Here is a 12,970-nt window from a genome sequence, read left to right as displayed (position 1 = left end):
ATTACATGCTTGGTGTCCACCTCAGCAGCTTGCTTTCACTGGAGACACCTTGTAAGTACAGAATACTTAATATTCAGCTCATATGGGTTCGGCTGATGGCTTCTGGGTCTGCTCTACAGTGAACATGCGATCAGTGATGTTTTGTGCATTGGTGGAAAGGAGAACGAGCACCCCATAGCTCCCGGCAGAGCCTGCTCCTTCAGCGGGGAGGGAGTTTGTGAGCAAACATTGGAGGAGGAAGCCCAGGCGCCAGGAGTCCATCTTGGAGCATTATGCCTGGTTCTGGTAGAGCTCAGGGAGCGGAGTGGAGAGCCCCACAGGAGGACTGCAGCTGCTGCCCAGCGCTCATCTTACAGCTCTGGCCAAGTGATGTGTTGGAGCATCTCACTGTCACTGGTATCATTCAGGTCCACTGTAGTCAAAGTCAGGGCCCAGGGAGCTGAGAGCTTTGATCATTAGAAGTTAGACATCCCACAGTGTACAGAGTTATTAAAGCATCACACTAAACCCAGAGATGCACACCATTATGACTGATCAATTGAAATGACATGATACAATTCTATGTATAATACAATGCTGGAGTGCATTACCTGTTGGTGTCCATCTCGGCTGCTGCCTTTACTGGACACACCTTGTGAGTATATAATACAGGGCACTTGTGCTCCCCTTGTGTTGGAGCTATTTGAGTGGATCCAAAGTCAGTCCTTAAGGACATGAAGATCTGGGTCACAATTTTCTGTTACCTGCTTCCAGCCTGGATTGTTGTCCATGGTGGTGGCTACAGGTCCACAATAGGGTGGCATGATAGAAGGGGAGTCTTTTTGTGCCAATAGCTCCTGGAAAAACAGGCTATATCTGGGACTCGAGTCCATGTTGGGAGTGCGGTGCTTTCATCGCGGCCTCACAGAGGAATAGCAGGCAGGTTTTGTCTCCTCTCCTCAGAGCTGTGCAGCAGAATTACAGGCAGGCTTTCTGCAGTCTCCTCTGGGTGGGGCTGGAGGAAGGAGGGGGCATGGCTGTAGCTTTGCTCCAAAAGTCTCTACTGGGTAACAGCAGGCAGGTTCTCTCTACTCTCCTCCAGTCTGGGCAGGGGAATGACAGGCAGCCTGTCTCTACCCTCCTACAGACTGTTCAGGGAAGTGGCAGGCAGGCTGTGTCCCCTGCCCTCTTTTTGCCTTGATTCTGTGCCCTTCTTGGCCAGGTATTCTCAGAGAGCAAGAAGGGGAGGTGGGAAGGGCAAGCTCACTGGCTCTCTAGGTAGGGGGGAGAGTGAAGTCACAAGTGTCTGTGGGGATGGAGGTGGCCCAACGCTCTGATGCTCCTGCCTAACCTGGAGTGCACCCTGGATCACCCAATTTGCACTATCTGCTATGTGGCCATTGGGTCTCAATTATACTTTTAGACCTAGGTAGCCAATCTGGTGTGGGTTGTACCCCGGCAATGCATGATCAGGTGTTTGGGGAATGGCTCATGAAGAATTGGTGAATACTCACCCAGGCTCAGCCAGTGGCGCCCCAGACAGATCTCATGTAAAGTGAACATCCAATCAATGATGTTTTCTGCATCAATGGAAAGGTGAGTGGACACCTTGTATCTCTCTGCAGCGCCTGCTCCTTCAGCTCCTCAAGGTGGTGTCTTGAGGAAAGGAAGTTTGTGAGAAAAGAGTTGGGGAGGACGCCCAGGCCCGAGAAGTCCACCTTAGAGCATTATGTTTGTTCCTGGTAGAACTCAGGGTGCAGAGTGGAGAGCTCCACAGGAGGACGGCAGCTGCTGCCCAGCGGTGATCGTGTAGCTCAGCCCAAAGTCATGAGTTGGAGCATCTCACTCTAGCTGCGGTCTGTCAGAGTCCGCGGTGGTCAAAGTCAGGGCGCATTGAGCTGAGAGATACATTAATTAGGAAAAGTTAGTCATCCCACAGTATATAGAGTTGTCTAACCATCATACTACAACCCACAGATACATTCAGTTGGTGTTTATTATTTGAAAATGACATAATATAAATATACATGAAAGAAAACACTGGAGTGTATTACCTGTTTGTGTCCATCTCAGCAGCCTGCTTTAGCTGGAAACACCATATAATTTTATAATGTGGGTCAGTTCCGTTTCCTTTTTACTGGTTGTTCTTGGATTGATGTAGGTAAAAGTTAGGGGCCCGCAGGCCCCTAAGGCTGGCTCTCTGCAGCCTCCTCTGGGTTAGGCTGGAAAAACAGCGAGCCTGGCTGTGTCTTTGTTCCCAAGGTCTCCAATGGGAAACAGTAAGCAGGTTCTCTGTACTCTCCTCCAGGCTAGGCAGGGTAGTAGCTGATGGGCTCTGTCTCCTGCCCCCCCCCCTAAGCTCTGATTCTGTGTCCTCCCTGACCAGGGAATGCTCAGAGAGCAAGAAGGGGGAGGCAGGTCATGCTGAAAGGAAGTGAACGCTCACTGGATCTCCACTTTGGGGGAGAGAGAAGGCAGAGGTGTCTATGGTGATGGAGGTTGCTCGACGCCTTGATGTTCCTGCCTAACCTGGATTGCACCCTGGCTCACCCTGTTGCAGTATCTGGTAGGTGGCCATTGTGAGGTCAAACATTCTGGTTGACACAGCCAGGTCAGGTTTGGGTCAACACATGACTCTCGAGATCAAGGGGTTTGGATTTGATTTGGGGAGAGCCATGTGAGAAATTGGTGAATGGTCACCCTGGCTCAACCACGGGTGACCCAGGATTGGTTGGGCTGACGGCCTCTGGGTTGTGTCTACAGTGAACATGTGATTGATGATGTTTTGTACATCTGTGGGAAATGAGGGGGCAGCTCATAGCTTCCTGCAGGGCCTTCTCCGTCAGCTCCTCAAGGTGGTGTCTTGAGGAGAGGGAGTTCATGAGCAAATAGTGGAAGATGATGCCCAGGTCCCAGATGTCTGTCTCAGAGCGATATCATGGTCCTGGTAGAAGTCAGGGTGCAGAGATGGAGAACGTCACAGGAGGCCTGGTAGAGATCTTGCTGCTAAGCCCAACGTCAATGAGTTGGAACATCTCCCTGCAGCTGCTGTCAGTCAGGGTCCACTGTGGTCCAAGTCAGGGTTCTTGATCTGAGAGATATGTTAATTATGAAGAGTTAGTCATCCACAGTGTAAATAGTTGTCTTACCATCACACTAAAACCACAAATGCATATAATTATGATTTATTAACTCAAAATGACAAAATACAAACATAAGCAAAAGAAAGCATAGTGTGCTTGCTACTTGGTTGAGTCCATTACAGAGGCCTGCTTCCCTGGAGACACCTCGTAAGTCTATACTACAGGGCACTTCTGTTCCCCTTTCACTAGATCTACTTGGGTGGACCCAGGGCAAATCTTTGGGGCCAGCAGGCAACGGCAACCGGTTCTTGTGATCTGAGTCACAATTCTCTGGGTTACCTGTTTCCAGCCGTGACTGTTGTCCGTGGTGGTGGCCACAGGTTCCCAGTAGGGTTGCTGCAAAAATGGATGTCTTGTTCTTTCAGTCGCTCCTGAGAGGACAAGCTGGCTTGTTGGACCTCAAGGCCACGGTGCTGGGAGTGAGGGCCTCACAGACAAAGAGCTTGCAGGCTGTGTCTCGTCTCCTCTGAGCTGTGAGGAAGAATGGCAGGCCTGCTCTCTGCATCTCCTCTGGGTGGGGCTGGGGACAGAAGTCTGGCTGTGTCTTTCTCCCAGAGACCCTCCCCTCCTCCAGGCCTGGCAAGGGAGAGGCAGGCGAGCTGTCACTACTACCCTCACACTGCCCAGGGGAATGGCAATCAGCCTGTGCCCCTGCCCCGTTCTGCCCTGACTCCACGCCCTACTTGCTTGGTGGTGTCCACCTGCTTTCACTGGAGACGCCATATTACCAAGTAGTCCAGGGCTCGTCTGCTGGCCTTTCTCCTCAGCTCCTTGGGTGGATCCATGGTGGACCTTTGGGGGCATCAGGCAACTGCAGAGGCTCTTGTGATCCTGGTCCCAATTCTGCAGCTCACTCACCACACGTGTTGTCAGGGGCAATGGCTGCAGACTCACACGGGCTTTCAGGTGGAGGCTGTGTCTGCCTCTGCCAATAGATCCTGGGTGGACAAGCTGGGCTGTGGCACCTCAATCTGTGCTGGGTGCCATGATGGGAGTGGGTGTCCTCTCACCAGATCTGCACAGAGGAACAGCACCTGGGCTCTGTCTACTTTGCTGAATGGGGTTCAGGTAAATTATTGCACAGAGGAACAGCAGCCGGGCTCTGTCCACTCTGCTGAAGGGGTTCAGGTAAATCACCACACAGAGGAACAGCAGCCGGACACTGTACACTCTGCTGTGGGGTGCACAGTTAAATCACCACACAGAGGAAAAGCAGCCGGGCTCTGTCCACTCTGCTGTGGAGTGCGCAAGTAAATCACCACACAGAGGAACAGCAGCCGGGCTCTGTCCACTCTGCTGTAGGGGTTCAGGTAAATCACCACACAGAGGAACAGCAGCCGGACACTGTACACTCTGCTGTGGGGTGCACAGTTAAATCACCACACAGAGGAACAGCAGCCGGGCTCTGTACACTCTGCTGAAAGGGTTCAGGTAAATCACTACACAGAGGAACAGCATCCGGTTCTGTCCACTCTGCTGTAGGGGTTCAGGTAAATCACCACACAGAGGAACAGCAGCCGGACAGTGTACACTCTGCTGTGGGGTGCACAGTTAAATCACCACACAGAGGAACAGCAGTCGGGCTCTGTCCACTCTGCTGAAAGGGTTCAGGTAAATCACCACACAGAGGAACAGCAGCCGGGCTCTGTACACTCTGCTGTGGGGTGCGCAAGTAAATCACCACACAGAGGAACAGCAGCCGGGCTCTGTCCACTCTGCTGAAGGGGTTCAGGTAAATCACCACAGAGAGGAACAGCAGCCGGGCACTGTACACTCTGCTGTGGGGTGCACAGGTGAATCACCACACAGAGGAACAGCAGCCGGGCTCTGTCCACTCTGATGTGGGGTGCGCAAGTAAATCACCACAGAGGAACAGCAGCTGGCTCTGTCCACTCTTTTGTGGGGTGCGAAAGTGAATCACCACAGAGGAACAGTAGCCAGGCTCTGTCCACTCTGCTGTGGGGTGCGCAAGTTAATCACCACACAGAGGAACAGCGTCGGGCTGTGTCTACTGTGTTGTGGTACAGGCAGAAAAATCACCACATAGTGGAACAGCAGCCAGCTCTGTCCACTCTGCTGAAGGGGGTTCAGGTAAATCACCACACAGAGGAACAGCAGTCGGGCTGTGTCCACTGTGCTGTGGTACGGGCAGGTAAATCACCACACAGAGGAACAGCAGCCGGGCTCTGTCCACCCTGCTCTGGTACGGGCAGGTAAATCACCACACAGAAGAACAGCAGCTGGCTCTGTCCACTCTGCTGTTAGGTACGCAAATAAACCACCACAGAGGAACAGCACCTGGCTCTGTCCACTCTGTTGTGGGGTGTGCAAATAAATCACCACAGAGGAACAGCAGCCAGGCTCTGTCCACTCTGCTGTCTAACGGGCAGGTAACCACCACAGAGGAACAGCAGCTGGCTCTGTCCACTCTGCTGTGGTACAGTCAGGTAATCACCACACAGAGGAACAGCAGTCGGCTATGTCCACTCTTCTGCGATATGGGCAGGTAAATCACCACACAGAGGAACATCAGCCGGCTCTGTCCACACTGATGTTGGGTGCGCAGGTAAATCACCACACAGAGTAAAAGCAGCCGGCTCTGTCCACTCTGCTTTGGTATAAGCAGGTAAATCACCACACAGAGTAACAGCAGCCGGCTCTGTCCACTCTGATGTGGTGTGCGCAAGTAAATCACCACAGAGGAACAGCAGCTGGCTCTGTCCACTCTGTTTCGGGTGCGAAAGTGAATCACCACAGAGGAACAGCAGCCAGGCTCTGTTCACTCTGCTCTGGTACGGGCAGGTAAATCACCACAGAGGAACAACAGCCAGGGTCTATCCACTCTGCTGGGGTACGGGCAGGTAATCACCACAGAAGAACAGCAGCCAGGCTCTGTCCACTCTGCTGTGGGGTGCGCAAGTAAAACACCACACAGAGGAACAGCGTCGGGCTGTGTCTACTGTGTTGTGGTACAGGCAGGAAAATCACCACATAGAGGAACAGCAGCCAGCTCTGTCCACTCTGCTGAAGGGGTTCAGGTAAATCACCACACAGAGGAACAGCAGTCGGGCTGTGTCCACTGTGCTGTGGTAAGGGCAGGTAAATCACCACACAGAGGAACAGCAGCTGGCTCTGTCCACTCTGTTGTGGGGTACGCAAGTAAATCACCACAGAGGAACAGCAGCCAGGCTCTGTCCACTCTGCTGTCTAACGGGCAGGTAACCACCACAGAGGAACAGAAGCTGGCTCTGTCCACTCTGCTGTGGTACAGTCAGGTAATCACCACACAGAGGAACAGCAGCCGGCTCTGTCCACTCTTCTGCGATATGGGCAGGTAAATCACCACACAGAGGAACAGCAGCCGGCTCTGTCCACACTGCTGTGGGGTGCGCAGGTAAATCACCACACAGAGTAAAAGCAGCCGGCTCTGTCCACTCTGCTTTGGTATAAGCAGGTAAATCACCACACAGAGGAACAGCAGCTGGGCTCTGTCCACTCTGCTGTGAGTCACCAGCAGATTCTTCACTCTGCTCTGCGATGGTTGGTAGAAGGGGGACTTGGCTGTGTCTTTGCTCCCTGTATTTTCATGTGGAGCAGCAGGTGGGCTCTGCTGTACAAGCTCTTGCTGGCAGGCTCTCGCTGGGCTGGTGTTGCTGGGCAGCTCTCGCTGGGCAGGCTCTCGCTGGGCTGGTGTTGCTGGGCAGCCCTCGCTGGGCAGGCTGTCGCTGGGCTGGTGTTGCTGGGCAGCTCTTACTGGGCAGGCTGTGGGACTCTCCTCCACACTGGGCAGTGGGTGGCAGGTGGGCTGTAATGCTCAGGGAAGGCCACTGTGTCAAAGCGCCCATTGACGTTGCTCACTGGCCTGCTTTAGATGGAGACACCTTAGCTCTGAATCTTTTAGGGCACCTCGTTACTGCTTGGCCGGATCCAGGGCGAATCTTCTTGGCCATCAGGCAGCAGCAGCAGGCTCTCATGATGCTGCCCAGAAATCTCTTGCCAGCCCGCCTCCAGCCCCGGGTGATGTCAGGGGCTGCAGCCTCAAGGTCGTGCGGGGGTGCCATGCTGGCAGCGGGGGTCTTCTCGCTGATGGTGCACGAGCTCTGTTCATTCAGCTCAGGGGGACACACCTCAGGCACCGACGCGTCCTCCTCTCTCTCTGCGATGGTCGGCAGAGAGGGGGCCCAGCTGTCTTCTTTCTTCTGGCGCCAGAGCTCAATGGTAGGGAGCCTGTGCCTCCTCCACTTCGGGCTCAGCAGGTGAACGCTGGGCAGGTTCTCCCTGAGCAGGATCTTTCTGGGCAGGCTCTGTCTCCCCTTCGGGCCGAGCTGGCTCTCGCTTGGCAAGTTGTTGGCACTCTCCGTCAGGCTAGCGCTATTCCCTCCCACACTGACCAGGGGAATGGCTGGGAGGCTGTGTCTTCTCTCCCCCTTCTGCCCTGACTCTGAGTCCTCCGGGTCCAGGGAATGCCCAGAGAGCAACGGGCTGGTGGGATGGGCAGGCTCGCTAGCTCTCCGCACTGGGGGGAGAGCAGAAGGGTGTGCTGGTGTGGGAGGTGGCGCGCTGCCCTGATGTTGTTTCTGCCTCGCCTGGACTGCACCCTGCCTCACCCTCTGTTGTACCATGAGGTAGGTGGCACTCAGATGGTCAAATCGTCTGTCTGACACAGACATCCAGGTGAGGTGTGGGTCATACCCCAGGCAACGCATGACCCTTAAAATCGAGGCATTCGGCTCCATGGGGAGAGGCTTGGGAGGAGGTGGTATGTCTTCGCCCTGGACTAGCCATGGGTGCCCTAGAATCTCTTCAGCTGTCGGCCTCTGGGCTGGGTCGAATGCCAGCAGCTGCCTGATAAGATCTTGAGCCCTGGTGGAAAGGCTAGTGGGCTCCTTATAACTTTCCCACACAACCTGCTCCTTCAGCTCCTCATAGGTGTGTCCATTAAAGGGGAGAGTGCTTGTCAATATAAAGTAAAGGAGAACGCCCAGGGCCCAGATGTCCACCTCACGGCCATATGGGAGGTTCTGGTAGAGCTCAGGGGCACAGAATTCGTAAGTGCCACAAAAAGTGATGAGCTCCTGCCCAGCCTTGACTTTACAGCTCAGCCCGAAATCAATTAGCTTAATGTTCCCCTCCTGGTCCAGCAGGATGTTCTCTGGCTTCAGGTCCCTGTGAATGATGTTTTCTTGGTGGAGATAGTGGACTGCCCAGAGGATCTGCCTGAATAATGGCCGGGCCTCCATCTCCCACAGGCCGATGGGCAGCTCGCCCCCGCTCACGAACTCCATGATCAAAAACCGTGTGTCTGGTGTCTCCACAACCTCAAATAGCTGGACCACGTGTGGATGTTCCACCATCTTCATGATCTCTACCTCCTGCTCTACGGGGGCCCAATCATCGTATTTCTCTACAACTTTTATCACCACCTCAGTCCCAGTGAGAATATGGCATGCCAGATAGATGCTGCCAAAGGAACCCTTGTCGAGTTCCCTCATGATGGTATACTGGCCCTTGAGGGCCTCCTCCCAGGGATTGTCAGTGGAGACGCCACGACCCGCCTCCCTCCCTTCTTGCTTACCAGCCATAGAGTCCCCAACACTTAAAGACATAGCCTAAGTCCGAAATCCAAAGTCCTGAGCCAAAAACGAAGCCAAAGTCAAAAATCCAAAAGGTCCACAGTCCAAATGTGCAACACCAAATCCAAATTCCAGAGTCCAAAGTCAGATGTCAAAGCCAAGCCGAATCCAAATCCACGCAAGCACCAAGACGCAGTCCTACAGGTCACCACACACTAGCTCCCTGTACTCAACGGACAAAGAACCAGCAACTGCCGGGCCCTTATATAGCCCGTGCCTGACGCCTCACAGAGGCTCTTTGTGATGTCACGGCTAGACATGGCCCAATCAGGGCGAGGCATAGCCTGCTGGGGCTGTCTTACCTTTGGCCTCCAAGACCTTTTCTACTCTAATAAAAAGAATGAGGACAAACTCTAGCAGCTTCTTTGCTTCCATGGGCTATGAAAACTAACTTGTTTAGAAATGAAAATGTATAGGGAGCTCCAATGGCTTTTTCAATTTAACTGTAAAAATAACATGTAATGCAGATACCAGCAAAAGCCTCGCCCTCTCGGCATCTGCATGGCAGTTTATAGGCAAAATCTCAAAGTGAGAAATAAGCCCCGAGAGAAGGTGTGATCGCTGACCAAAAGCATTTTCCACTTTTAGATATTCTTGCATAACTATTATTTTTCTAGTATTCTTTTAACTCTATACGAATTGCTCCGGTGATGTGAGAAAAGGACTATGAAAGAAATTGAGTTCGTGGAAATAAATTTGTCTAAACGTCCTTGGCTCTGCTCAATAATAATGAAAAACTGGCCAGAACTCAGATGCTGTGATAAGCATTCCAGCTCCAGCAATCACAAATGGTCTCTGACCCTCATTCCTATCACTAATTTAGGTTAAGCCGTTAACTCCCCCTCATTCCTATCACTAACTTAGGTTAAGCCATTAACTCCGGTAAGGTAACTTTGTTTACCCTTGAGATCCTGCCTAGAGACAGAGAAGATAAAATTTTGTGTGTGACTTCGAAGCAATTTAGTTGATAAATAACTTAGTTGCTCAAATACAATAGAGCCAAGGAGAAAGATTGTTGACTTTTACGCCCAGTATGAACATTCCCGGAGACAGATAGACTGGCCGCATGGTTAGAAATGAATATGACAAAATAAAGGACAGACGTTCTAAATATATATGTATGAAGGAAAGGAAATACCGTAAGAGTAAGAAAAGCATTTTCGCATGAAGAGCTTATCATAAGAACGTCCCAACTGGGAAAGAAAGGAATTAGAAGGTTAGAAGCAGGTTGCAGAGGGTTTGTGACAGGGAAATGGATTATTAAAGATGAATAGGCTTGTTGTCTAAAGAAGAGTGTTCAGCAGTTAAGGAAATACATCTGACAATTAAATCTAAGAACTTTGTGGTGTTGTTTTTGATAAAACTTTTGTTCTGATAAAAAGGACAAGAAAATATGGTTTTCATTGTATTGTTTTTTGATATTTTTCCATATAATATCCGGTGTGCATCTTCCTAAGAAAATTTACAAGATTATTTTGATTCTTTTGTTTCAATTTTTTATTTTTATGTGTTTCATATTGAAAATGGCATACATTCAGAATGTGTTTGGTGCCCTCTCCTCCCTCACATCCCCTTATTCTTTCCCAACAGTAAGTGTCCAGGTTAGCCATGCTGTATTCATACTTTTATACATATTTGGATGTAGCTCCACCATTAATCAACCTCACCTTTTCTCCTACCCTTCCATTTCAGCATTTAGGTTTCCCCATCATTATCTGGAGTCCCTGTGGTGTTTCTAATAGTCCCTAGTTTGGGCATATTAGAGAAAACATATGTCCCTTCTCTTTCTCTGCTTGGATGACTCATGCACATGACTTGCAGCAACAAAAAAGTTTTGAGATGAAGGAGAACAGATTTGGTTTCTCATGATTCATCATTCTACCACCAAGAGTGTTAGGGACCATTTGTCGAATTTGAAAGCTTTTTTTTTTTTAAATGAGTGTGCTTACGCCAGGTCTGGTGGAACACGCTTGTAATCCCCGCGCTTATGAGGTGGAGACAGGAGGATCGCACTGGTTTGAAGCCAGCCTGGCTTGCTTAAGAGACCCTGTTTCCAAATAAAAAATATAAAATGGGTCTGGGAGTGTAGCCTGGAGGTAGAAGGGCTTCTAGGAACCCCAGTACCACACACACAAAAAAAGTGTGCTTAATTAACTTCATATCAATTATCTTTAATTTATAAAATCATCCAAATGTATTTATCATCTCCCTATATTGTATTAGCAATTGCTTATATGTAGAAAACATTTTTATAGAAAAATTTGAGATGCTCACATTTGCAGGTGAGTTGAAAAATTGGTGCCTGCACACAACAAGAATATATTTCAATGTATTTAAATTAATATGCACTCTCAATTAATACTAAACTAATCTCTGTTCTGTAGGAAAGTACCTTAAAATTTTCCAACTTTCCGGGTTTTTGGAAAGAGGCTCATGGTTATGCATGGAATGGAGCTTTATCTGGAGAGATCAATTCTTGGGCTTTCAGTGGGGGAATAAAATGGTCAGGTTTGAGTTTATTTACTTATTTATTTAAATTTATTTTTATTGGTGCAATGTATTCATACATCATAATGGTATAAAGAAAATACTTTTGTAGACATACATGCACACATCGCCCAGTTAGCCCTACCTGATCCCCACCCTGTTCCCTCCCCATCCCTCCTTCCCATGCTTGGCTTAGTGGTTGACATCTAGTTTTATTGCGATTTATCTAATATTAATGATGATAATCTCACATAACAGTGTCATTTGTCTGATACCAAGCTTTTGATGACTTAAAGATAACATTTGAATATTTCTTTTTGCTTTCTTTCTTACCAGAGAATATTTTTTTCTTTTTCTTTTTTTTAGGTGAAACTATCATACATTTATTTATTTATTTTTCAGAAACAATCTATCCTGATATGGAATATGGACTCTAGATACCCAAAACCATCTCGAAGAAGAACAAAGCTAGAAGATGTATATTTTCTGATTTCAAACCATAAAAGCTACAATAATTGAAACAGTGTAGTACTGTTCTAAAGGCAGATATATAAACAATTGGAGTTCAATAAAAGCCTAGAGCTAAATTCTTCCATATATTGTCAAGTTATTTTTGACAAGGTTTCCACAAACATTTCCTGGAGGAAGTACTAATCTTTTAACTAAATATTGTTGAAAAATAATAGTTACATGAAAAAGAATAAAATTGGACCCTTACCATATCCCATATACAAATATTAACTTAAAATAGATAAAAGACCTAAATATAAATCTTAAGACTATAAACTTTTAGAAGAAAATCTGGGTCATAAAACCTCACAACATTGAAATTGGCAGTGATTTCTTGGATATGATTTCAATGGCACAGGCAACAAAAGGGTAAATAAACTCCCTAAAAAATAAAAAAAATTTGTATATCCAAAGACAATGTAAACAGAGTTGATTCTAATTGGTTTGCCTCTGAATGTCACCTGGCCCTTTGTTGCCTTTAAGATGCTCTGCTTGGCTTCCACATTGGTCATTTTGACAATTATGTGGCGTGGGGATCCTCTTCTCTGATCCTCTCTGAAGGGAGTTCTCTAAGTTTCCTGGACCTGTGTATCAACCTCTTGCTCTACGTTTGGAAAATTCTCTGCTATTACTTCCTTGAAAAGATTGTTGATCCCTTTGGTTTCACCTTCTTTTCCCTCCTCTATTCCAATTATTCTTAGGTTAGCTCTCTTAAAATGGACCCATATTTCTTCAATGTCAGATTCCTGCTGTCAGATATTTTTTTTCTAAATTAGAAACTGTGCATTCATTTTTTGAATGATCATCTTCTAGGAGCGAGATTCTATTCTCCATGTGGTCTAATCGGTTGTTTGTACTTTGAATTGAGGTCTTTACTTCATTAATTGCATCCTTTATCTCTTTTTGGCTCTCTCTGAATTCTTTTCGAAACACCTCTATTATTTCTACAGTTATTTTCCTGATTTGATCTTCTAGAAATCTCTGAATTTCTGTTTTATCTGGTTCTAATGTTGTGGGGTTGTGGGCATTTATTGCTCCATTGTTATTCCTCTTTCCCATGATTTCAGATGTTTGTGCCTTCTCTGGGTTCTTCCCTGGGTCACTATGACTTCACTTAAGGGTCTCTGGATCTCGAGTCTGTGGTATTTCAGTCACCACTACTCCTTTACTGGGTTGTATCACAGAGTCTCAGACTCTGGGAGTCAATTGAGGCTGCTT

The sequence above is a fragment of the Muscardinus avellanarius genome (genome assembly GCF_963383645.1).
Source record: "Muscardinus avellanarius genome assembly, chromosome: 19".
Taxonomy (NCBI): domain Eukaryota; kingdom Metazoa; phylum Chordata; class Mammalia; order Rodentia; family Gliridae; genus Muscardinus; species Muscardinus avellanarius.
The sequence above is the reverse complement of the archived record's forward strand: the minus strand, read 5'-3'. Positions refer to the sequence as shown.